Genomic DNA, 19,683 nt, shown 5'->3' with positions numbered 1-19,683 from the left:
TTTGATATAACTTCTAAAGGACGCAAGTCATTTATTTTATTTTAAATATACACGGTTAATGATAAATGTGTTGGCTCACCACATCACATTGCCTACGACCATACCACGTTGAGTACACCCCATCTCGTCCGATCTGGGAAGTTAAGCAACGTCGGGCCCGGTTAGTACTTGGATGGGTGACCGCCTGGGAATACCGGGTGTCGTAGGCATTTTATAAGTTTTTTAGCATATTAGAAAGTACCTTATGTAGAAGTCATTTTTTATCAAAATTTTTGAAAATTAATATATTTGATATAACTGCTAAGGGACGCAAGTCATTTATTTTATTTTAAATATACACGGTTAATGATAAATGTGTTGGCTCACCACTTCACATTGCCTACGACCATACCACGTTGAGTACACCCCATCTCGTCCGATCTGGGAAGTTAAGCAACGTCGGGCCCGGTTAGTACTTGGATGGGTGACCGCCTGGGAATACCGGGTGTCGTAGGCATTTTATAAGTTTTATAGCATATTAGAAAGTACTTTATGTAGAAGTCATTTTTTATCAAAATTTTTGAAAATTAATATATTTGATATAACTTCTAAAGGACGCAAGTCATTTATTTTATTTTAAATATACACGGTTAATGATAAATGTGTTGGCTCACCACATCACATTGCCTACGACCATACCACGTTGAGTACACCCCATCTCGTCCGATCTGGGAAGTTAAGCAACGTCGGGCCCGGTTAGTACTTGGATGGGTGACCGCCTGGGAATACCGGGTGTCGTAGGCATTTTATAAGTTTTATAGCATATTAGAAAGTACTTTATGTAGAAGTCATTTTTTATCAAAATTTTTGAAAACTAATATATTTGATATAACTTCTAAAGGACGCAAGTCATTTATTTTATTTTAAATATACACGGTTAATGATAAATGTGTTGGCTCACCACATCACATTGCCTACGACCATACCACGTTGAGTACACCCCATCTCGTCCGATCTGGGTAGTTAAGCAACGTCGGGCCCGGTTAGTACTTGGATGGGTGACCGCCTGGGAATACCGGGTGTCGTAGGCATTTTATAAGTTTTATAGCATATTAGAAAGTACTTTATGTAGAAGTCATTTTTTATCAAAATTTTTGAAAATTAATATATTTGATATAACTTCTAAGGGACGCAAGTCATTTATTTTATTTTAAATATACACGGTTAATGATAAATGTGTTGGCTCACCACATCACATTGCCTACGACCATACCACGTTGAGTACACCCCATCTCGTCCGATCTGGGAAGTTAAGCAACGTCGGGCCCGGTTAGTACTTGGATGGGTGACCGCTTGGGAATACCGGGTGTCGTAGGCATTTTATAAGTTTTTTAGCATATTAGAAAGTACCTTATGTAGAAGTCATTTTTTATCAAAATTTTTGAAAATTAATATATTTGATATAACTGCTAAGGGACGCAAGTCATTTATTTTATTTTAAATATACACGGTTAATGATAAATGTGTTGGCTCACCACTTCACATTGCCTACGACCATACCACGTTGAGTACACCCCATCTCGTCCGATCTGGGAAGTTAAGCAACGTCGGGCCCGGTTAGTACTTGGATGGGTGACCGCCTGGGAATACCGGGTGTCGTAGGCATTTTATAAGTTTTATAGCATATTAGAAAGTATTTTATGTAGAAGTCATTTTTTATCAAAATTTTTGAAAATTAATATATTTGATATAACTTCTAAGGGACGCAAGTCATTTATTTTATTTTAAATATACACGGTTAATGATAAATGTGTTGGCTCACCACATCACATTGCCTACGACCATACCACGTTGAGTACACCCCATCTCGTCCGATCTGGGAAGTTAAGCAACGTCGGGCCCGGTTAGTACTTGGATGGGTGACCGCCTGGGAATACCGGGTGTCGTAGGCATTTTATAAGTTTTATAGCATATTCGAAAGTACTTTATGTAGAAGTCATTTTTTATCAAAATTTTTGAAAACTAATATATTTGATATAATTGCTAAGCGACGCAAGTCATTTATTTTATTTTAAATATACACGGTTAATGATAAATGTGTTGGCTCACCACATCACATTGCTTACGACCATACCACGTTGAGTACACCCCATCTCGTCCGATCTGGGAAGTTAAGCAACGTCGGGCCCGGTTAGTACTTGGATGGGTGACCGCCTGGGAATACCGGGTGTCGTAGGCATTTTATAAGTTTTATAGCATATTAGAAAGTACTTTATGTAGAAGTCATTTTTTATCAAAATTTTTGAAAATTAATATATTTGATATAACTTCTAAGGGACGCAAGTCATTTATTTTATTTTAAATATACACGGTTAATGATAAATGTGTTGGCTCACCACATCACATTGCCTACGACCATACCACGTTGAGTACACCCCATCTCGTCCGATCTGGGAAGTTAAGCAACGTCGGGCCCGGTTAGTACTTGGATGGGTGACCGCTTGGGAATACCGGGTGTCGTAGGCATTTTATAAGTTTTATAGCATATTAGAAAGTACTTTATGTAGAAGTCATTTTTTATCAAAATTTTTGAAAACTAATATATTTGATATAATTGCTAAGCGACGCAAGTCATTTATTTTATTTTAAATATACACGGTTAATGATAAATGTGTTGGCTCACGACATCACATTGCTTACGACCATACCACGTTGAGTACACCCCATCTCGTCCGATCTGGGAAGTTAAGCAACGTCGGGCCCGGTTAGTACTTGGATGGGTGACCGCCTGGGAATACCGGGTGTCGTAGGCATTTTATAAGTTTTATAGCATATTAGAAAGTACTTTATGTAGAAGTCATTTTTTATCAAAATTTTTGAAAATTAATATATTTGATATAACTTCTAAGGGACGCAAGTCATTTATTTTATTTTAAATATACACGGTTAATGATAAATGTGTTGGCTCACCACATCACATTGCCTACGACCATACCACGTTGAGTACACCCCATCTCGTCCGATCTGGGAAGTTAAGCAACGTCGGGCCCGGTTAGTACTTGGATGGGTGACCGCTTGGGAATACCGGGTGTCGTAGGCATTTTATAAGTTTTTTAGCATATTAGAAAGTACCTTATGTAGAAGTCATTTTTTATCAAAATTTTTGAAAATTAATATATTTGATATAACTTCTAAGGGACGCAAGTCATTTATTTTATTTTAAATATACACGGTTAATGATAAATGTGTTGGCTCACCACATCACATTGCCTACGACCATACCACGTTGAGTACACCCCATCTCGTCCGATCTGGGAAGTTAAGCAACGTCGGGCCCGGTTAGTACTTGGATGGGTGACCGCTTGGGAATACCGGGTGTCGTAGGCATTTTATAAGTTTTTTAGCATATTAGAAAGTACCTTATGTAGAAGTCATTTTTTATCAAAATTTTTGAAAATTAATATATTTGATATAACTGCTAAGGGACGCAAGTCATTTATTTTATTTTAAATATACACGGTTAATGATAAATGTGTTGGCTCACCACTTCACATTGCCTACGACCATACCACGTTGAGTACACCCCATCTCGTCCGATCTGGGAAGTTAAGCAACGTCGGGCCCGGTTAGTACTTGGATGGGTGACCGCCTGGGAATACCGGGTGTCGTAGGCATTTTATAAGTTTTATAGCATATTAGAAAGTACTTTATGTAGAAGTCATTTTTTATCAAAATTTTTGAAAATTAATATATTTGATATAACTTCTAAAGGACGCAAGTCATTTATTTTATTTTAAATATACACGGTTAATGATAAATGTGTTGGCTCACCACATCACATTGCCTACGACCATACCACGTTAAGTACACCCCATCTCGTCCGATCTGGGAAGTTAAGCAACGTCGGGCCCGGTTAGTACTTGGATGGGTGACCGCCTGGGAATACCGGGTGTCGTAGGCATTTTATAAGTTTTATAGCATATTAGAAAGTACTTTATGTAGAAGTCATTTTTTATCAAAATTTTTGAAAACTAATATATTTGATATAACTTCTAAAGGACGCAAGTCATTTATTTTATTTTAAATATACACGGTTAATGATAAATGTGTTGGCTCACCACATCACATTGCCTACGACCATACCACGTTCAGTACACCCCATCTCGTCCGATCTGGGAAGTTAAGCAACGTCGGGCCCGGTTAGTACTTGGATGGGTGACCGCCTGGGAATACCGGGTGTCGTAGGCATTTTATAAGTTTTTTAGCATATTAGAAAGTACCTTATGTAGAAGTCATTTTTTATCAAAATTTTTGAAAATTAATATATTTGATATAACTGCTAAGCGACGCAAGTCATTTATTTTATTTTAAATATACACGGTTAATGATAAATGTGTTGGCTCACCACATCACATTGCCTACGACCATACCACGTTGAGTACACCCCATCTCGTCCGATCTGGGAAGTTAAGCAACGTCGGGCCCGGTTAGTACTTGGATGGGTGACCGCCTGGGAATACCGGGTGTCGTAGGCATTTTATAAGTTTTTTAGCATATTAGAAAGTACTTTATGTAGAAGACATTTTTTATCAAAATTTTTGAAAACTAATATATTTGATATAATTGCTAAGCGACGCAAGTCATTTATTTTATTTTAAATATACACGGTTAATGATAAATGTGTTGGCTCACCACATCACATTGCCTACGACCATACCACGTTGAGTACACCCCATCTCGTCCGATCTGGGAAGTTAAGCAACGTCGGGCCCGGTTAGTACTTGGATGGGTGACCGCCTGGGAATACCGGGTGTCGTAGGCATTTTATAAGTTTTATAGCATATTAGAAAGTACTTTATGTAGAAGTCATTTTTTATCAAAATTTTTGAAAATTAATATATTTGATATAACTTCTAAGGGACGCAAGTCATTTATTTTATTTTAAATATACACGGTTAATGATAAATGTGTTGGCTCACCACATCACATTGCCTACGACCATACCACGTTGAGTACACCCCATCTCGTCCGATCTGGGAAGTTAAGCAACGTCGGGCCCGGTTAGTACTTGGATGGGTGACCGCTTGGGAATACCGGGTGTCGTAGGCATTTTATAAGTTTTATAGCATATTAGAAAGTACTTTATGTAGAAGTCATTTTTTATCAAAATTTTTGAAAACTAATATATTTGATATAATTGCTAAGCGACGCAAGTCATTTATTTTATTTTAAATATACACGGTTAATGATAAATGTGTTGGCTCACGACATCACATTGCTTACGACCATACCACGTTGAGTACACCCCATCTCGTCCGATCTGGGAAGTTAAGCAACGTCGGGCCCGGTTAGTACTTGGATGGGTGACCGCCTGGGAATACCGGGTGTCGTAGGCATTTTATAAGTTTTATAGCAATTTAGAAAGTACTTTATGTAGAAGTCATTTTTTATCAAAATTTTTGAAAATTAATATATTTGATATAACTTCTAAGGGACGCAAGTCATTTATTTTATTTTAAATATACACGGTTAATGATAAATGTGTTGGCTCACCACATCACATTGCCTACGACCATACCACGTTGAGTACACCCCATCTCGTCCGATCTGGGAAGTTAAGCAACGTCGGGCCCGGTTAGTACTTGGATGGGTGACCGCTTGGGAATACCGGGTGTCGTAGGCATTTTATAAGTTTTTTAGCATATTAGAAAGTACCTTATGTAGAAGTCATTTTTTATCAAAATTTTTGAAAATTAATATATTTGATATAACTTCTAAGGGACGCAAGTCATTTATTTTATTTTAAATATACACGGTTAATGATAAATGTGTTGGCTCACCACATCACATTGCCTACGACCATACCACGTTGAGTACACCCCATCTCGTCCGATCTGGGAAGTTAAGCAACGTCGGGCCCGGTTAGTACTTGGATGGGTGACCGCTTGGGAATACCGGGTGTCGTAGGCATTTTATAAGTTTTTTAGCATATTAGAAAGTACCTTATGTAGAAGTCATTTTTTATCAAAATTTTTGAAAATTAATATATTTGATATAACTGCTAAGGGACGCAAGTCATTTATTTTATTTTAAATATACACGGTTAATGATAAATGTGTTGGCTCACCACTTCACATTGCCTACGACCATACCACGTTGAGTACACCCCATCTCGTCCGATCTGGGAAGTTAAGCAACGTCGGGCCCGGTTAGTACTTGGATGGGTGACCGCCTGGGAATACCGGGTGTCGTAGGCATTTTATAAGTTTTATAGCATATTAGAAAGTACTTTATGTAGAAGTCATTTTTTATCAAAATTTTTGAAAATTAATATATTTGATATAACTTCTAAAGGACGCAAGTCATTTATTTTATTTTAAATATACACGGTTAATGATAAATGTGTTGGCTCACCACATCACATTGCCTACGACCATACCACGTTAAGTACACCCCATCTCGTCCGATCTGGGAAGTTAAGCAACGTCGGGCCCGGTTAGTACTTGGATGGGTGACCGCCTGGGAATACCGGGTGTCGTAGGCATTTTATAAGTTTTATAGCATATTAGAAAGTACTTTATGTAGAAGTCATTTTTTATCAAAATTTTTGAAAACTAATATATTTGATATAACTTCTAAAGGACGCAAGTCATTTATTTTATTTTAAATATACACGGTTAATGATAAATGTGTTGGCTCACCACATCACATTGCCTACGACCATACCACGTTCAGTACACCCCATCTCGTCCGATCTGGGAAGTTAAGCAACGTCGGGCCCGGTTAGTACTTGGATGGGTGACCGCCTGGGAATACCGGGTGTCGTAGGCATTTTATAAGTTTTTTAGCATATTAGAAAGTACCTTATGTAGAAGTCATTTTTTATCAAAATTTTTGAAAATTAATATATTTGATATAACTGCTAAGCGACGCAAGTCATTTATTTTATTTTAAATATACACGGTTAATGATAAATGTGTTGGCTCACCACATCACATTGCCTACGACCATACCACGTTGAGTACACCCCATCTCGTCCGATCTGGGAAGTTAAGCAACGTCGGGCCCGGTTAGTACTTGGATGGGTGACCGCCTGGGAATACCGGGTGTCGTAGGCATTTTATAAGTTTTTTAGCATATTAGAAAGTACTTTATGTAGAAGTCATTTTTTATCAAAATTTTTGAAAACTAATATATTTGATATAATTGCTAAGCGACGCAAGTCATTTATTTTATTTTAAATATACACGGTTAATGATAAATGTGTTGGCTCACCACATCACATTGCCTACGACCATACCACGTTGAGTACACCCCATCTCGTCCGATCTGGGAAGTTAAGCAACGTCGGGCCCGGTTAGTACTTGGATGGGTGACCGCCTGGGAATACCGGGTGTCGTAGGCATTTTATAAGTTTTATAGCATATTAGAAAGTACTTTATGTAGAAGTCATTTTTTATCAAAATTTTTGAAAATTAATATATTTGATATAACTTCTAAGGGACGCAAGTCATTTATTTTATTTTAAATATACATGGTTAATGATAAATGTGTTGGCTCACCACATCACATTGCCTACGACCATACCACGTTGAGTACACCCCATCTCGTCCGATCTGGGAAGTTAAGCAACGTCGGGCCCGGTTAGTACTTGGATGGGTGACCGCTTGGGAATACCGGGTGTCGTAGGCATTTTATAAGTTTTATAGCATATTAGAAAGTACCTTATGTAGAAGTCATTTTTTATCAAAATTTTTGAAAACTAATATATTTGATATAATTGCTAAGCGACGCAAGTCATTTATTTTATTTTAAATATACACGGTTAATGATAAATGTGTTGGCTCACCACATCACATTGCCTACGACCATACCACGTTGAGTACACCCCATCTCGTCCGATCTGGGAAGTTAAGCAACGTCGGGCCCGGTTAGTACTTGGATGGGTGACCGCCTGGGAATACCGGGTGTCGTAGGCATTTTATAAGTTTTATAGCATATTAGAAAGTACTTTATGTAGAAGTCATTTTTTATCAAAATTTTTGAAAACTAATATATTTGATATAATTGCTAAGCGACGCAAGTCATTTATTTTATTTTAAATATACACGGTTAATGATAAATGTGTTGGCTCACCACATCACATTGCTTACGACCATACCACGTTGAGTACACCCCATCTCGTCCGATCTGGGAAGTTAAGCAACGTCGGGCCCGGTTAGTACTTGGATGGGTGACCGCCTGGGAATACCGGGTGTCGTAGGCATTTTATAAGTTTTATAGCATATTAGAAAGTACTTTATGTAGAAGTCATTTTTTATCAAAATTTTTGAAAATTAATATATTTGATATAACTTCTAAGGGACGCAAGTCATTTATTTTATTTTAAATATACACGGTTAATGATAAATGTGTTGGCTCACCACATCACATTGCCTACGACCATACCACGTTGAGTACACCCCATCTCGTCCGATCTGGGAAGTTAAGCAACGTCGGGCCCGGTTAGTACTTGGATGGGTGACCGCCTGGGAATACCGGGTGTCGTAGGCATTTTATAAGTTTTATAGCATATTAGAAAGTACTTTATGTAGAAGTCATTTTTTATCAAAATTTTTGAAAATTAATATATTTGATATAACTTCTAAGGGACGCAAGTCATTTATTTTATTTTAAATATACACGGTTAATGATAAATGTGTTGGCTCACCACATCACATTGCCTACGACCATACCACGTTGAGTACACCCCATCTCGTCCGATCTGGGAAGTTAAGCAACGTCGGGCCCGGTTAGTACTTGGATGGGTGACCGCTTGGGAATACCGGGTGTCGTAGGCATTTTATAAGTTTTATAGCATATTAGAAAGTACCTTATGTAGAAGTCATTTTTTATCAAAATTTTTGAAAACTAATATATTTGATATAATTGCTAAGCGACGCAAGTCATTTATTTTATTTTAAATATACACGGTTAATGATAAATGTGTTGGCTCACCACATCACATTGCCTACGACCATACCACGTTGAGTACACCCCATCTCGTCCGATCTGGGAAGTTAAGCAACGTCGGGCCCGGTTAGTACTTGGATGGGTGACCGCCTGGGAATACCGGGTGTCGTAGGCATTTTATAAGTTTTATAGCATATTAGAAAGTACTTTATGTAGAAGTCATTTTTTATCAAAATTTTTGAAAACTAATATATTTGATATAATTGCTAAGCGACGCAAGTCATTTATTTTATTTTAAATATACACGGTTAATGATAAATGTGTTGGCTCACCACATCACATTGCTTACGACCATACCACGTTGAGTACACCCCATCTCGTCCGATCTGGGAAGTTAAGCAACGTCGGGCCCGGTTAGTACTTGGATGGGTGACCGCCTGGGAATACCGGGTGTCGTAGGCATTTTATAAGTTTTATAGCATATTAGAAAGTACTTTATGTAGAAGTCATTTTTTATCAAAATTTTTGAAAATTAATATATTTGATATAACTTCTAAGGGACGCAAGTCATTTATTTTATTTTAAATATACACGGTTAATGATAAATGTGTTGGCTCACCACATCACATTGCCTACGACCATACCACGTTGAGTACACCCCATCTCGTCCGATCTGGGAAGTTAAGCAACGTCGGGCCCGGTTAGTACTTGGATGGGTGACCGCCTGGGAATACCGGGTGTCGTAGGCATTTTATAAGTTTTATAGCATATTAGAAAGTACTTTATGTAGAAGTCATTTTTTATCAAAATTTTTGAAAACTAATATATTTGATATAATTGCTAAGCGACGCAAGTCATTTATTTTATTTTAAATATACACGGTTAATGATAAATGTGTTGGCTCACCACATCACATTGCTTACGACCATACCACGTTGAGTACACCCCATCTTGTCCGATCTGGGAAGTTAAGCAACGTCGGGCCCGGTTAGTACTTGGATGGGTGACCGCCTGGGAATACCGGGTGTCGTAGGCATTTTATAAGTTTTATAGCATATTAGAAAGTACTTTATGTAGAAGTCATTTTTTATCAAAATTTTTGAAAATTAATATATTTGATATAACTTCTAAGGGACGCAAGTCATTTATTTTATTTTAAATATACACGGTTAATGATAAATGTGTTGGCTCACCACATCACATTGCCTACGACCATACCACGTTGAGTACACCCCATCTCGTCCGATCTGGGAAGTTAAGCAACGTCGGGCCCGGTTAGTACTTGGATGGGTGACCGCTTGGGAATACCGGGTGTCGTAGGCATTTTATAAGTTTTATAGCATATTAGAAAGTACTTTATGTAGAAGTCATTTTTTATCAAAATTTTTGAAAACTAATATATTTGATATAATTGCTAAGCGACGCAAGTCATTTATTTTATTTTAAATATACACGGTTAATGATAAATGTGTTGGCTCACCACATCACATTGCTTACGACCATACCACGTTGAGTACACCCCATCTCGTCCGATCTGGGAAGTTAAGCAACGTCGGGCCCGGTTAGTACTTGGATGGGTGACCGCCTGGGAATACCGGGTGTCGTAGGCATTTTATAAGTTTTATAGCATATTAGAAAGTACTTTATGTAGAAGTCATTTTTTATCAAAATTTTTGAAAACTAATATATTTGATATAATTGCTAAGCGACGCAAGTCATTTATTTTATTTTAAATATACACGGTTAATGATAAATGTGTTGGCTCACCACATCACATTGCTTACGACCATACCACGTTGAGTACACCCCATCTCGTCCGATCTGGGAAGTTAAGCAACGTCGGGCCCGGTTAGTACTTGGATGGGTGACCGCCTGGGAATACCGGGTGTCGTAGGCATTTTATAAGTTTTATAGCATATTAGAAAGTACTTTATGTAGAAGTCATTTTTTATCAAAATTTTTGAAAATTAATATATTTGATATAACTTCTAAGGGACGCAAGTCATTTATTTTATTTTAAATATACACGGTTAATGATAAATGTGTTGGCTCACCACTTCACATTGCCTACGACCATACCACGTTGAGTACACCCCATCTCGTCCGATCTGGGAAGTTAAGCAACGTCGGGCCCGGTTAGTACTTGGATGGGTGACCGCCTGGGAATACCGGGTGTCGTAGGCATTTTATAAGTTTTATAGCATATTAGAAAGTACTTTATGTAGAAGTCATTTTTTATCAAAATTTTTGAAAATTAATATATTTGATATAACTTCTAAAGGACGCAAGTCATTTATTTTATTTTAAATATACACGGTTAATGATAAATGTGTTGGCTCACCACATCACATTGCCTACGACCATACCACGTTGAGTACACCCCATCTCGTCCGATCTGGGAAGTTAAGCAACGTCGGGCCCGGTTAGTACTTGGATGGGTGACCGCCTGGGAATACCGGGTGTCGTAGGCATTTTATAAGTTTTATAGCATATTAGAAAGTACTTTATGTAGAAGTCATTTTTTATCAAAATTTTTGAAAACTAATATATTTGATATAACTTCTAAAGGACGCAAGTCATTTATTTTATTTTAAATATACACGGTTAATGATAAATGTGTTGGCTCACCACATCACATTGCCTACGACCATACCACGTTCAGTACACCCCATCTCGTCCGATCTGGGAAGTTAAGCAACGTCGGGCCCGGTTAGTACTTGGATGGGTGACCGCCTGGGAATACCGGGTGTCGTAGGCATTTTATAAGTTTTTTAGCATATTAGAAAGTACTTTATGTAGAAGTCATTTTTTATCAAAATTTTTGAAAATTAATATATTTGATATAACTTCTAAGGGACGCAAGTCATTTATTTTATTTTAAATATACACGGTTAATGATAAATGTGTTGGCTCACCACATCACATTGCCTACGACCATACCACGTTGAGTACACCCCATCTCGTCCGATCTGGGAAGTTAAGCAACGTCGGGCCCGGTTAGTACTTGGATGGGTGACCGCCTGGGAATACCGGGTGTCGTAGGCATTTTATAAGTTTTTTAGCATATTAGAAAGTACCTTATGTAGAAGTCATTTTTTATCAAAATTTTTGAAAATTAATATATTTGATATAACTGCTAAGGGACGCAAGTCATTTATTTTATTTTAAATATACACGGTTAATGATAAATGTGTTGGCTCACCACTTCACATTGCCTACGACCATACCACGTTGAGTACACCCCATCTCGTCCGATCTGGGAAGTTAAGCAACGTCGGGCCCGGTTAGTACTTGGATGGGTGACCGCCTGGGAATACCGGGTGTCGTAGGCATTTTATAAGTTTTATAGCATATTAGAAAGTACTTTATGTAGAAGTCATTTTTTATCAAAATTTTTGAAAATTAATATATTTGATATAACTTCTAAAGGACGCAAGTCATTTATTTTATTTTAAATATACACGGTTAATGATAAATGTGTTGGCTCACCACATCACATTGCCTACGACCATACCACGTTGAGTACACCCCATCTCGTCCGATCTGGGAAGTTAAGCAACGTCGGGCCCGGTTAGTACTTGGATGGGTGACCGCCTGGGAATACCGGGTGTCGTAGGCATTTTATAAGTTTTATAGCATATTAGAAAGTACTTTATGTAGAAGTCATTTTTTATCAAAATTTTTGAAAACTAATATATTTGATATAACTTCTAAAGGACGCAAGTCATTTATTTTATTTTAAATATACACGGTTAATGATAAATGTGTTGGCTCACCACATCACATTGCCTACGACCATACCACGTTGAGTACACCCCATCTCGTCCGATTAAGCAACGTCGGGCCCGGTTAGTACTTGGATGGGTGACCGCCTGGGAATACCGGGTGTCGTAGGCATTTTATAAGTTTTTTAGCATATTAGAAAGTACTTTATGTAGAAGTCATTTTTTATCAAAATTTTTGAAAACTAATATATTTGATATAATTGCTAAGCGACGCAAGTCATTTATTTTATTTTAAATATACACGGTTAATGATAAATGTGTTGGCTCACCACATCACATTGCCTACGACCATACCACGTTGAGTACACCCCATCTCGTCCGATCTGGGAAGTTAAGCAACGTCGGGCCCGGTTAGTACTTGGATGGGTGACCGCCTGGGAATACCGGGTGTCGTAGGCATTTTATAAGTTTTATAGCATATTAGAAAGTACTTTATGTAGAAGTCATTTTTTATCAAAATTTTTGAAAACTAATATATTTGATATAATTGCTAAGCGACGCAAGTCATTTATTTTATTTTAAATATACACGGTTAATGATAAATGTGTTGGCTCACCACATCACATTGCCTACGACCATACCACGTTGAGTACACCCTGTAGCTTATTGTGCATAAGCTAACCTTTCATTCACATTAAAAACAATTAAATTTAACTATTTCACATTTGGTGGGAATTATTTTTGTTATCATTTCTTGATTTCATCAAAACCTTATATTAACTCCTATTTTGATATGTCTTTTAATCTTAAACTTGTTTTTAAAATCTGTGGTTTGCTTTTGACATGGGATTCGATTCTTTGTTATTCTTTTTCAAAATAAGTTTTTCTTATGCCTTTCTACAAAGTAGTTGGATTTTTGATTTTGGAATTTTACGTTTTTGATTTACCGTTAATGAAATTTGAATTCGACTTTATAAGAAATTGCCGTATAATATAATTATACAGTGAATTCACCTGCGTGGTTAATTTAAGAATTCCTAACCAGCAGACGAGCAATTAGCTAGTTAAGAAAAACAATTAACTGTCATTATCTTAAAAATAAAACCTTCCGATTGGGTCGACGGAGACCGCTACAAATTGGTGACTGCCCTCTGTGATTAAAGTGTGAGAATTCTAACAATCAGGACTTGTAGCACCTGACTCACGCTGTGAACATCGCAAAAATGTTGGACGCAATACTGTTTGGATTTATTGTCTTATATCAGCAAGCCCGTGTTGACCATACCAACAAGAAGATCTTCGTCAACGAACAATAAGTACCCTTTTTATTTTTGTATATTATGAGTATATATTTTTGGTGTTTTATGTAGTGTATAATTATATTGTATTTAACGATTATGTTACCCTCTTTATTTTCTAAACGTAATCAGTCTAATAAGAGAGTTGTATCTTTTCGTGATAATGTTGATTTTAATTTTCTGGTAATGATGTTGACTTAGGTTGTAATGGCACTAAAAATGTTAGGTGGGGCAACGCGATATCGTAGGGTAATGTATTTTAACCGGTGACCAGGTTCTTAACCCAACCATGGCATCTACCTTTACCTTATCTAACTTACACCCTACCCATGCTGTTAAATCTGTTTTTGCTAACTATTTATTTCGTTTACCCCATACCTCTGAGACTTTGAATTATTCTTTTCCCAGTTTTTTTTATGTTACGAACTATGCCTGATGATCAAACTGGACAACCTCGAAGAAAATTTCTGTAGCCGCGGGAAACCCACCGCACAATCGTTTTTATTTACCGAAGTTTTCGAAACGTTTATGATGATAAAGTTTATTTCTACTTAACCCAGTAAATTGTGGACATTCTCAAATAACACTTTAATTGTATTACTTATCACATGTTTTATATATTTGATTATCGCTCACACAATTCTTTTCTTATTAACACGAGATCTGTGTATAGGATTTGGCGCGTAAATAAATTTGAACTTATCTACTGATTTTGCTAGAAACCTGCTATGTCACGAACTTACAAAAGAGTGTGTGGAATTGTCAAACGTACCTGTAACTGATTCCTGTTTTATTCCGCGTATGTCGAGAAAAATAAGACCTTTTAAAAACTTAGGCAAACACTGTCAGGACTGTACACCCCATTGCGTTGATTTACCTTTGTCCAACATCTCGATATCAAATAACCCATCATGTTCTGATCATTCTGGATGCATACAGATGATCCATGTTCCTAATGGAAGAAAAACTTACCGAGAGGGACGTGAAAAATTTAAGCACCGGCAAAGTACCGAGAATGCAAAAGTTAAGTGAGGAGAAAATAACTATTAAACCGGCAAAGGCCGAAGTTACATTAATAAGCACCGGCAAAGTACCGAGAATGCGAAAGAAAAATAAAGAAGAAATAAATAATATATCGGCAGAGACCGAAGATGAATTACGAAGCACCGGCAAAGTACCGAGGATACAAATAACAGAAGATCTTAATGAAGAAATTATGTCATTGGCGAATGACAATACATATGAAATTACTAGTTCTAGTCAGGTCAAGAGTCTTACCTCTCCTAAGGAAGAGAGCTCTAATGAAGAACCTTTCATAAAGAACACAAATCCTGATTTGTCCACAAATGCAATTTATAATAATTGCCCATCTGACGTGTCTTTTAATATTGTTACCGAAGCAAACTTACTTGTTTACTGCGACAACACTGCTCTGACTATGTCGACGACAGGCCGTCGTATCAACAAACTAATCTTTTCCGTTTTCTTACTATTGTTTCATTTTTTTACAGTTTTTGACTATTTTATCACACCTATTTATTCTAGGCCCTCTTTACCCTATTCCGAACCAAGATTAATGAAAAATTAAACCCAAATTTAAAACCTAAAACCTTCTTGAAACCCAAAATCGCACACACCAGAGGCGTAAGCGGTCAGAAAGGGGGGCAAAACATGTTAGGGATCAGGTAATTCGCTCAAAATTATCTGAGAGTATGTAAGGAACATTATATTTTTTGCCATTACCGCTTAAGCTTTACTTCGTATTATATGGTGTCGCTCGTATTCGTATGTGTTATTGCTATTGTAATGTTTTCTACTACCAAAAAAATTAAATAAAAATGTTAAAAATCAAATAAAAAATATGACACTGTATATTTTTTCTTCACTTTTAAAAAATAATTAGTAGATTGTATTTTTCTTTATGCTTATATCGTGTGTATTTTTTTCATTTTTGTTACCCCGGGCTCTCCTTTAGCTGGGATGATGTAGCTTATTGTGCATAAGCTAACCTTTCATTCACATTAAAAACAATTAAATTTAACTATTTCACATTTGGTGGGAATTATTTTTGTTATCATTTCTTGATTTCATCAAAACCTTATATTAACTCCTATTTTGATATGTCTTTTAATCTTAAACTTGTTTTTAAAATCTGTGGTTTGCTTTTGACATGGGATTCGATTCTTTGTTATTCTTTTTCAAAATAAGTTTTTCTTATGCCTTTCTACAAAGTAGTTGGATTTTTGATTTTGGAATTTTACGTTTTTGATTTACCGTTAATGAAATTTGAATTCGACTTTATAAGAAATTGCCGTATAATATAATTATACAGTGAATTCACCTGCGTGGTTAATTTAAGAATTCCTAACCAGCAGACGAGCAATTAGCTAGTTAAGAAAAACAATTAACTGTCATTATCTTAAAAATAAAACCTTCCGATTGGGTCGACGGAGACCGCTACAACCCCATCTCGTCCGATCTGGGAAGTTAAGCAACGTCGGGCCCGGTTAGTACTTGGATGGGTGACCGCCTGGGAATACCGGGTGTCGTAGGCATTTTATAAGTTTTATAGCATATTAGAAAGTACTTTATGTAGAAGTCATTTTTTATCAAAATTTTTGAAAATTAATATATTTGATATAACTTCTAAGGGACGCAAGTCATTTATTTTATTTTAAATATACACGGTTAATGATAAATGTGTTGGCTCACCACATCACATTGCCTACGACCATACCACGTTGAGTACACCCCATCTCGTCCGATCTGGGAAGTTAAGCAACGTCGGGCCCGGTTAGTACTTGGATGGGTGACCGCTTGGGAATACCGGGTGTCGTAGGCATTTTATAAGTTTTATAGCATATTAGAAAGTACTTTATGTAGAAGTCATTTTTTATCAAAATTTTTGAAAACTAATATATTTGATATAATTGCTAAGCGACGCAAGTCATTTATTTTATTTTAAATATACACGGTTAATGATAAATGTGTTGGCTCACCACATCACATTGCTTACGACCATACCACGTTGAGTACACCCCATCTCGTCTGATCTGGGAAGTTAAGCAACGTCGGGCCCGGTTAGTACTTGGATGGGTGACCGCCTGGGAATACCGGGTGTCGTAGGCATTTTATAAGTTTTATAGCATATTAGAAAGTACTTTATGTAGAAGTCATTTTTTATCAAAATTTTTGAAAATTAATATATTTGATATAACTTCTAAGGGACGCAAGTCATTTATTTTATTTTAAATATACACGGTTAATGATAAATGTGTTGGCTCACCACATCACATTGCCTACGACCATACCACGTTGAGTACACCCCATCTCGTCCGATCTGGGAAGTTAAGCAACGTCGGGCCCGGTTAGTACTTGGATGGGTGACCGCTTGGGAATACCGGGTGTCGTAGGCATTTTATAAGTTTTTTAGCATATTAGAAAGTACCTTATGTAGAAGTCATTTTTTATCAAAATTTTTGAAAATTAATATATTTGATATAACTGCTAAGGGACGCAAGTCATTTATTTTATTTTAAATATACACGGTTAATGATAAATGTGTTGGCTCACCACTTCACATTGCCTACGACCATACCACGTTGAGTACACCCCATCTCGTCCGATCTGGGAAGTTAAGCAACGTCGGGCCCGGTTAGTACTTGGATGGGTGACCGCCTGGGAATACCGGGTGTCGTAGGCATTTTATAAGTTTTATAGCATATTAGAAAGTACTTTATGTAGAAGTCATTTTTTATCAAAATTTTTGAAAATTAATATATTTGATATAACTTCTAAAGGACGCAAGTCATTTATTTTATTTTAAATATACACGGTTAATGATAAATGTGTTGGCTCACCACATCACATTGCCTACGACCATACCACGTTGAGTACACCCCATCTCGTCCGATCTGGGAAGTTAAGCAACGTCGGGCCCGGTTAGTACTTGGATGGGTGACCGCCTGGGAATACCGGGTGTCGTAGGCATTTTATAAGTTTTATAGCATATTAGAAAGTACTTTATGTAGAAGTCATTTTTTATCAAAATTTTTGAAAACTAATATATTTGATATAACTTCTAAAGGACGCAAGTCATTTATTTTATTTTAAATATACACGGTTAATGATAAATGTGTTGGCTCACCACATCACATTGCCTACGACCATACCACGTTCAGTACACCCCATCTCGTCCGATCTGGGAAGTTAAGCAACGTCGGGCCCGGTTAGTACTTGGATGGGTGACCGCCTGGGAATACCGGGTGTCGTAGGCATTTTATAAGTTTTTTAGCATATTAGAAAGTACTTTATGTAGAAGTCATTTTTTATCAAAATTTTTGAAAATTAATATATTTGATATAACTTCTAAGGGACGCAAGTCATTTATTTTATTTTAAATATACACGGTTAATGATAAATGTGTTGGCTCACCACATCACATTGCCTACGACCATACCACGTTGAGTACACCCCATCTCGTCCGATCTGGGAAGTTAAGCAACGTCGGGCCCGGTTAGTACTTGGATGGGTGACCGCCTGGGAATACCGGGTGTCGTAGGCATTTTATAAGTTTTTTAGCATATTAGAAAGTACCTTATGTAGAAGTCATTTTTTATCAAAATTTTTGAAAATTAATATATTTGATATAACTGCTAAGGGACGCAAGTCATTTATTTTATTTTAAATATACACGGTTAATGATAAATGTGTTGGCTCACCACTTCACATTGCCTACGACCATACCACGTTGAGTACACCCCATCTCGTCCGATCTGGGAAGTTAAGCAACGTCGGGCCCGGTTAGTACTTGGATGGGTGACCGCCTGGGAATACCGGGTGTCGTAGGCATTTTATAAGTTTTATAGCATATTAGAAAGTACTTTATGTAGAAGTCATTTTTTATCAAAATTTTTGAAAATTAATATATTTGATATAACTTCTAAAGGACGCAAGTCATTTATTTTATTTTAAATATACACGGTTAATGATAAATGTGTTGGCTCACCACATCACATTGCCTACGACCATACCACGTTGAGTACACCCCATCTCGTCCGATCTGGGAAGTTAAGCAACGTCGGGCCCGGTTAGTACTTGGATGGGTGACCGCCTGGGAATACCGGGTGTCGTAGGCATTTTATAAGTTTTATAGCATATTAGAAAGTACTTTATGTAGAAGTCATTTTTTATCAAAATTTTTGAAAACTAATATATTTGATATAACTTCTAAAGGACGCAAGTCATTTATTTTATTTTAAATATACACGGTTAATGATAAATGTGTTGGCTCACCACATCACATTGCCTACGACCATACCACGTTGAGTACACCCCATCTCGTCCGATCTGGGAAGTTAAGCAACGTCGGGCCCGGTTAGTACTTGGATGGGTGACCGCTTGGGAATACCGGGTGTCGTAGCCATTTTATAAGTTTTATAGCATATTAGAAAGTACCTTATGTAGAAGTCATTTTTTATCAAAATTTTTGAAAACTAATATATTTGATATAATTGCTAAGCGACGCAAGTCATTTATTTTATTTTAAATATACACGGTTAATGATAAATGTGTTGGCTCACCACATCACTTTGCCTACGACCATACCACGTTGAGTACACCCCATCTCGTCCGATCTGGGAAGTTAAGCAACGTCGGGCCCGGTTAGTACTTGGATGGGTGACCGCCTGGGAATACCGGGTGTCGTAGGCATTTTATAAGTTTTATAG

At 37.0% G+C, this 19,683-nt stretch overlaps 56 non-coding genes and 1 pseudogene across 56 annotated transcripts; all 57 read left to right on the top strand.

Moving 5' to 3' along the window:
* The first annotated feature begins 90 nt into the window (after positions 1-90).
* On the top strand, positions 91-209 carry LOC145756857 (5S ribosomal RNA). Its single transcript, XR_014284955.1, has one exon. It is a non-coding gene; the product is annotated as a 5S ribosomal RNA (ribosomal RNA).
* Positions 210-377: 168 nt separating this feature from the next.
* On the top strand, positions 378-496 carry LOC145756846 (5S ribosomal RNA). Its single transcript, XR_014284944.1, has one exon. It is a non-coding gene; the product is annotated as a 5S ribosomal RNA (ribosomal RNA).
* Positions 497-664: 168 nt separating this feature from the next.
* LOC145756834 (5S ribosomal RNA) lies at positions 665-783 on the top strand. The gene has a single exon (XR_014284933.1). It is a non-coding gene; the product is annotated as a 5S ribosomal RNA (ribosomal RNA).
* A 168-nt stretch (positions 784-951) lies between these two features.
* Positions 952-1,070, top strand: LOC145756342 (5S ribosomal RNA). Its single transcript, XR_014284467.1, has one exon. It is a non-coding gene; the product is annotated as a 5S ribosomal RNA (ribosomal RNA).
* A 168-nt stretch (positions 1,071-1,238) lies between these two features.
* On the top strand, positions 1,239-1,357 carry LOC145756159 (5S ribosomal RNA). The gene has a single exon (XR_014284295.1). It is a non-coding gene; the product is annotated as a 5S ribosomal RNA (ribosomal RNA).
* Positions 1,358-1,525: 168 nt separating this feature from the next.
* LOC145756823 (5S ribosomal RNA) lies at positions 1,526-1,644 on the top strand. Its single transcript, XR_014284920.1, has one exon. It is a non-coding gene; the product is annotated as a 5S ribosomal RNA (ribosomal RNA).
* Positions 1,645-1,812: 168 nt separating this feature from the next.
* On the top strand, positions 1,813-1,931 carry LOC145756812 (5S ribosomal RNA). Its single transcript, XR_014284909.1, has one exon. It is a non-coding gene; the product is annotated as a 5S ribosomal RNA (ribosomal RNA).
* Positions 1,932-2,099: 168 nt separating this feature from the next.
* Positions 2,100-2,218, top strand: LOC145756261 (5S ribosomal RNA). The gene has a single exon (XR_014284391.1). It is a non-coding gene; the product is annotated as a 5S ribosomal RNA (ribosomal RNA).
* A 168-nt stretch (positions 2,219-2,386) lies between these two features.
* On the top strand, positions 2,387-2,505 carry LOC145756158 (5S ribosomal RNA). Its single transcript, XR_014284294.1, has one exon. It is a non-coding gene; the product is annotated as a 5S ribosomal RNA (ribosomal RNA).
* Positions 2,506-2,673: 168 nt separating this feature from the next.
* Positions 2,674-2,792, top strand: LOC145756260 (5S ribosomal RNA). The gene has a single exon (XR_014284390.1). It is a non-coding gene; the product is annotated as a 5S ribosomal RNA (ribosomal RNA).
* A 168-nt stretch (positions 2,793-2,960) lies between these two features.
* LOC145756156 (5S ribosomal RNA) lies at positions 2,961-3,079 on the top strand. Its single transcript, XR_014284292.1, has one exon. It is a non-coding gene; the product is annotated as a 5S ribosomal RNA (ribosomal RNA).
* Positions 3,080-3,247: 168 nt separating this feature from the next.
* LOC145756155 (5S ribosomal RNA) lies at positions 3,248-3,366 on the top strand. Its single transcript, XR_014284291.1, has one exon. It is a non-coding gene; the product is annotated as a 5S ribosomal RNA (ribosomal RNA).
* A 168-nt stretch (positions 3,367-3,534) lies between these two features.
* Positions 3,535-3,653, top strand: LOC145756801 (5S ribosomal RNA). The gene has a single exon (XR_014284898.1). It is a non-coding gene; the product is annotated as a 5S ribosomal RNA (ribosomal RNA).
* A 168-nt stretch (positions 3,654-3,821) lies between these two features.
* On the top strand, positions 3,822-3,940 carry LOC145756483 (5S ribosomal RNA). Its single transcript, XR_014284599.1, has one exon. It is a non-coding gene; the product is annotated as a 5S ribosomal RNA (ribosomal RNA).
* A 168-nt stretch (positions 3,941-4,108) lies between these two features.
* LOC145756532 (5S ribosomal RNA) lies at positions 4,109-4,227 on the top strand. Its single transcript, XR_014284645.1, has one exon. It is a non-coding gene; the product is annotated as a 5S ribosomal RNA (ribosomal RNA).
* Positions 4,228-4,395: 168 nt separating this feature from the next.
* Positions 4,396-4,514, top strand: LOC145756787 (5S ribosomal RNA). The gene has a single exon (XR_014284887.1). It is a non-coding gene; the product is annotated as a 5S ribosomal RNA (ribosomal RNA).
* A 168-nt stretch (positions 4,515-4,682) lies between these two features.
* LOC145756775 (5S ribosomal RNA) lies at positions 4,683-4,801 on the top strand. The gene has a single exon (XR_014284876.1). It is a non-coding gene; the product is annotated as a 5S ribosomal RNA (ribosomal RNA).
* A 168-nt stretch (positions 4,802-4,969) lies between these two features.
* LOC145756154 (5S ribosomal RNA) lies at positions 4,970-5,088 on the top strand. The gene has a single exon (XR_014284290.1). It is a non-coding gene; the product is annotated as a 5S ribosomal RNA (ribosomal RNA).
* A 168-nt stretch (positions 5,089-5,256) lies between these two features.
* Positions 5,257-5,375, top strand: LOC145756259 (5S ribosomal RNA). Its single transcript, XR_014284389.1, has one exon. It is a non-coding gene; the product is annotated as a 5S ribosomal RNA (ribosomal RNA).
* A 168-nt stretch (positions 5,376-5,543) lies between these two features.
* LOC145756153 (5S ribosomal RNA) lies at positions 5,544-5,662 on the top strand. The gene has a single exon (XR_014284289.1). It is a non-coding gene; the product is annotated as a 5S ribosomal RNA (ribosomal RNA).
* A 168-nt stretch (positions 5,663-5,830) lies between these two features.
* On the top strand, positions 5,831-5,949 carry LOC145756152 (5S ribosomal RNA). Its single transcript, XR_014284288.1, has one exon. It is a non-coding gene; the product is annotated as a 5S ribosomal RNA (ribosomal RNA).
* A 168-nt stretch (positions 5,950-6,117) lies between these two features.
* On the top strand, positions 6,118-6,236 carry LOC145756763 (5S ribosomal RNA). The gene has a single exon (XR_014284865.1). It is a non-coding gene; the product is annotated as a 5S ribosomal RNA (ribosomal RNA).
* A 168-nt stretch (positions 6,237-6,404) lies between these two features.
* On the top strand, positions 6,405-6,523 carry LOC145756481 (5S ribosomal RNA). Its single transcript, XR_014284597.1, has one exon. It is a non-coding gene; the product is annotated as a 5S ribosomal RNA (ribosomal RNA).
* Positions 6,524-6,691: 168 nt separating this feature from the next.
* LOC145756531 (5S ribosomal RNA) lies at positions 6,692-6,810 on the top strand. The gene has a single exon (XR_014284644.1). It is a non-coding gene; the product is annotated as a 5S ribosomal RNA (ribosomal RNA).
* A 168-nt stretch (positions 6,811-6,978) lies between these two features.
* On the top strand, positions 6,979-7,097 carry LOC145756752 (5S ribosomal RNA). Its single transcript, XR_014284854.1, has one exon. It is a non-coding gene; the product is annotated as a 5S ribosomal RNA (ribosomal RNA).
* Positions 7,098-7,265: 168 nt separating this feature from the next.
* Positions 7,266-7,384, top strand: LOC145756739 (5S ribosomal RNA). Its single transcript, XR_014284842.1, has one exon. It is a non-coding gene; the product is annotated as a 5S ribosomal RNA (ribosomal RNA).
* Positions 7,385-7,552: 168 nt separating this feature from the next.
* On the top strand, positions 7,553-7,671 carry LOC145756150 (5S ribosomal RNA). Its single transcript, XR_014284286.1, has one exon. It is a non-coding gene; the product is annotated as a 5S ribosomal RNA (ribosomal RNA).
* Positions 7,672-7,839: 168 nt separating this feature from the next.
* LOC145756727 (5S ribosomal RNA) lies at positions 7,840-7,958 on the top strand. Its single transcript, XR_014284831.1, has one exon. It is a non-coding gene; the product is annotated as a 5S ribosomal RNA (ribosomal RNA).
* Positions 7,959-8,126: 168 nt separating this feature from the next.
* On the top strand, positions 8,127-8,245 carry LOC145756258 (5S ribosomal RNA). Its single transcript, XR_014284388.1, has one exon. It is a non-coding gene; the product is annotated as a 5S ribosomal RNA (ribosomal RNA).
* A 168-nt stretch (positions 8,246-8,413) lies between these two features.
* LOC145756715 (5S ribosomal RNA) lies at positions 8,414-8,532 on the top strand. The gene has a single exon (XR_014284820.1). It is a non-coding gene; the product is annotated as a 5S ribosomal RNA (ribosomal RNA).
* A 168-nt stretch (positions 8,533-8,700) lies between these two features.
* LOC145756149 (5S ribosomal RNA) lies at positions 8,701-8,819 on the top strand. Its single transcript, XR_014284285.1, has one exon. It is a non-coding gene; the product is annotated as a 5S ribosomal RNA (ribosomal RNA).
* Positions 8,820-8,987: 168 nt separating this feature from the next.
* On the top strand, positions 8,988-9,106 carry LOC145756704 (5S ribosomal RNA). The gene has a single exon (XR_014284809.1). It is a non-coding gene; the product is annotated as a 5S ribosomal RNA (ribosomal RNA).
* Positions 9,107-9,274: 168 nt separating this feature from the next.
* On the top strand, positions 9,275-9,393 carry LOC145756256 (5S ribosomal RNA). The gene has a single exon (XR_014284386.1). It is a non-coding gene; the product is annotated as a 5S ribosomal RNA (ribosomal RNA).
* A 168-nt stretch (positions 9,394-9,561) lies between these two features.
* Positions 9,562-9,680, top strand: LOC145756693 (5S ribosomal RNA). Its single transcript, XR_014284798.1, has one exon. It is a non-coding gene; the product is annotated as a 5S ribosomal RNA (ribosomal RNA).
* Positions 9,681-9,848: 168 nt separating this feature from the next.
* On the top strand, positions 9,849-9,967 carry LOC145756804 (5S ribosomal RNA). Its single transcript, XR_014284901.1, has one exon. It is a non-coding gene; the product is annotated as a 5S ribosomal RNA (ribosomal RNA).
* A 168-nt stretch (positions 9,968-10,135) lies between these two features.
* Positions 10,136-10,254, top strand: LOC145756148 (5S ribosomal RNA). The gene has a single exon (XR_014284284.1). It is a non-coding gene; the product is annotated as a 5S ribosomal RNA (ribosomal RNA).
* A 168-nt stretch (positions 10,255-10,422) lies between these two features.
* LOC145756255 (5S ribosomal RNA) lies at positions 10,423-10,541 on the top strand. Its single transcript, XR_014284385.1, has one exon. It is a non-coding gene; the product is annotated as a 5S ribosomal RNA (ribosomal RNA).
* A 168-nt stretch (positions 10,542-10,709) lies between these two features.
* On the top strand, positions 10,710-10,828 carry LOC145756254 (5S ribosomal RNA). Its single transcript, XR_014284384.1, has one exon. It is a non-coding gene; the product is annotated as a 5S ribosomal RNA (ribosomal RNA).
* A 168-nt stretch (positions 10,829-10,996) lies between these two features.
* Positions 10,997-11,115, top strand: LOC145756682 (5S ribosomal RNA). The gene has a single exon (XR_014284787.1). It is a non-coding gene; the product is annotated as a 5S ribosomal RNA (ribosomal RNA).
* A 168-nt stretch (positions 11,116-11,283) lies between these two features.
* Positions 11,284-11,402, top strand: LOC145756670 (5S ribosomal RNA). The gene has a single exon (XR_014284776.1). It is a non-coding gene; the product is annotated as a 5S ribosomal RNA (ribosomal RNA).
* Positions 11,403-11,570: 168 nt separating this feature from the next.
* On the top strand, positions 11,571-11,689 carry LOC145756529 (5S ribosomal RNA). Its single transcript, XR_014284642.1, has one exon. It is a non-coding gene; the product is annotated as a 5S ribosomal RNA (ribosomal RNA).
* Positions 11,690-11,857: 168 nt separating this feature from the next.
* On the top strand, positions 11,858-11,976 carry LOC145756658 (5S ribosomal RNA). Its single transcript, XR_014284765.1, has one exon. It is a non-coding gene; the product is annotated as a 5S ribosomal RNA (ribosomal RNA).
* A 168-nt stretch (positions 11,977-12,144) lies between these two features.
* On the top strand, positions 12,145-12,263 carry LOC145756646 (5S ribosomal RNA). The gene has a single exon (XR_014284754.1). It is a non-coding gene; the product is annotated as a 5S ribosomal RNA (ribosomal RNA).
* A 168-nt stretch (positions 12,264-12,431) lies between these two features.
* On the top strand, positions 12,432-12,550 carry LOC145756634 (5S ribosomal RNA). Its single transcript, XR_014284743.1, has one exon. It is a non-coding gene; the product is annotated as a 5S ribosomal RNA (ribosomal RNA).
* A 168-nt stretch (positions 12,551-12,718) lies between these two features.
* LOC145757214 (5S ribosomal RNA) lies at positions 12,719-12,828 on the top strand (annotated as a pseudogene).
* Positions 12,829-12,996: 168 nt separating this feature from the next.
* LOC145756621 (5S ribosomal RNA) lies at positions 12,997-13,115 on the top strand. Its single transcript, XR_014284731.1, has one exon. It is a non-coding gene; the product is annotated as a 5S ribosomal RNA (ribosomal RNA).
* A 3,562-nt stretch (positions 13,116-16,677) lies between these two features.
* LOC145756147 (5S ribosomal RNA) lies at positions 16,678-16,796 on the top strand. Its single transcript, XR_014284283.1, has one exon. It is a non-coding gene; the product is annotated as a 5S ribosomal RNA (ribosomal RNA).
* Positions 16,797-16,964: 168 nt separating this feature from the next.
* On the top strand, positions 16,965-17,083 carry LOC145756392 (5S ribosomal RNA). The gene has a single exon (XR_014284514.1). It is a non-coding gene; the product is annotated as a 5S ribosomal RNA (ribosomal RNA).
* A 168-nt stretch (positions 17,084-17,251) lies between these two features.
* Positions 17,252-17,370, top strand: LOC145756146 (5S ribosomal RNA). Its single transcript, XR_014284282.1, has one exon. It is a non-coding gene; the product is annotated as a 5S ribosomal RNA (ribosomal RNA).
* A 168-nt stretch (positions 17,371-17,538) lies between these two features.
* Positions 17,539-17,657, top strand: LOC145756610 (5S ribosomal RNA). The gene has a single exon (XR_014284720.1). It is a non-coding gene; the product is annotated as a 5S ribosomal RNA (ribosomal RNA).
* Positions 17,658-17,825: 168 nt separating this feature from the next.
* On the top strand, positions 17,826-17,944 carry LOC145756598 (5S ribosomal RNA). Its single transcript, XR_014284709.1, has one exon. It is a non-coding gene; the product is annotated as a 5S ribosomal RNA (ribosomal RNA).
* A 168-nt stretch (positions 17,945-18,112) lies between these two features.
* Positions 18,113-18,231, top strand: LOC145756527 (5S ribosomal RNA). The gene has a single exon (XR_014284641.1). It is a non-coding gene; the product is annotated as a 5S ribosomal RNA (ribosomal RNA).
* A 168-nt stretch (positions 18,232-18,399) lies between these two features.
* LOC145756587 (5S ribosomal RNA) lies at positions 18,400-18,518 on the top strand. Its single transcript, XR_014284698.1, has one exon. It is a non-coding gene; the product is annotated as a 5S ribosomal RNA (ribosomal RNA).
* Positions 18,519-18,686: 168 nt separating this feature from the next.
* Positions 18,687-18,805, top strand: LOC145756576 (5S ribosomal RNA). Its single transcript, XR_014284687.1, has one exon. It is a non-coding gene; the product is annotated as a 5S ribosomal RNA (ribosomal RNA).
* Positions 18,806-18,973: 168 nt separating this feature from the next.
* LOC145756564 (5S ribosomal RNA) lies at positions 18,974-19,092 on the top strand. The gene has a single exon (XR_014284676.1). It is a non-coding gene; the product is annotated as a 5S ribosomal RNA (ribosomal RNA).
* A 168-nt stretch (positions 19,093-19,260) lies between these two features.
* On the top strand, positions 19,261-19,379 carry LOC145756680 (5S ribosomal RNA). Its single transcript, XR_014284786.1, has one exon. It is a non-coding gene; the product is annotated as a 5S ribosomal RNA (ribosomal RNA).
* A 168-nt stretch (positions 19,380-19,547) lies between these two features.
* Positions 19,548-19,666, top strand: LOC145756552 (5S ribosomal RNA). Its single transcript, XR_014284665.1, has one exon. It is a non-coding gene; the product is annotated as a 5S ribosomal RNA (ribosomal RNA).
* The last annotated feature ends 17 nt before the right edge of the window (positions 19,667-19,683 follow it).

Source organism: Corella eumyota, chromosome 6 (genome assembly GCF_963082875.1).
Source record: "Corella eumyota chromosome 6, kaCorEumy4.1, whole genome shotgun sequence".
Taxonomy (NCBI): domain Eukaryota; kingdom Metazoa; phylum Chordata; class Ascidiacea; order Phlebobranchia; family Corellidae; genus Corella; species Corella eumyota.
Note: the sequence above shows the minus strand (reverse complement) of the source record. Positions and strands in the feature narration are given on the sequence as shown.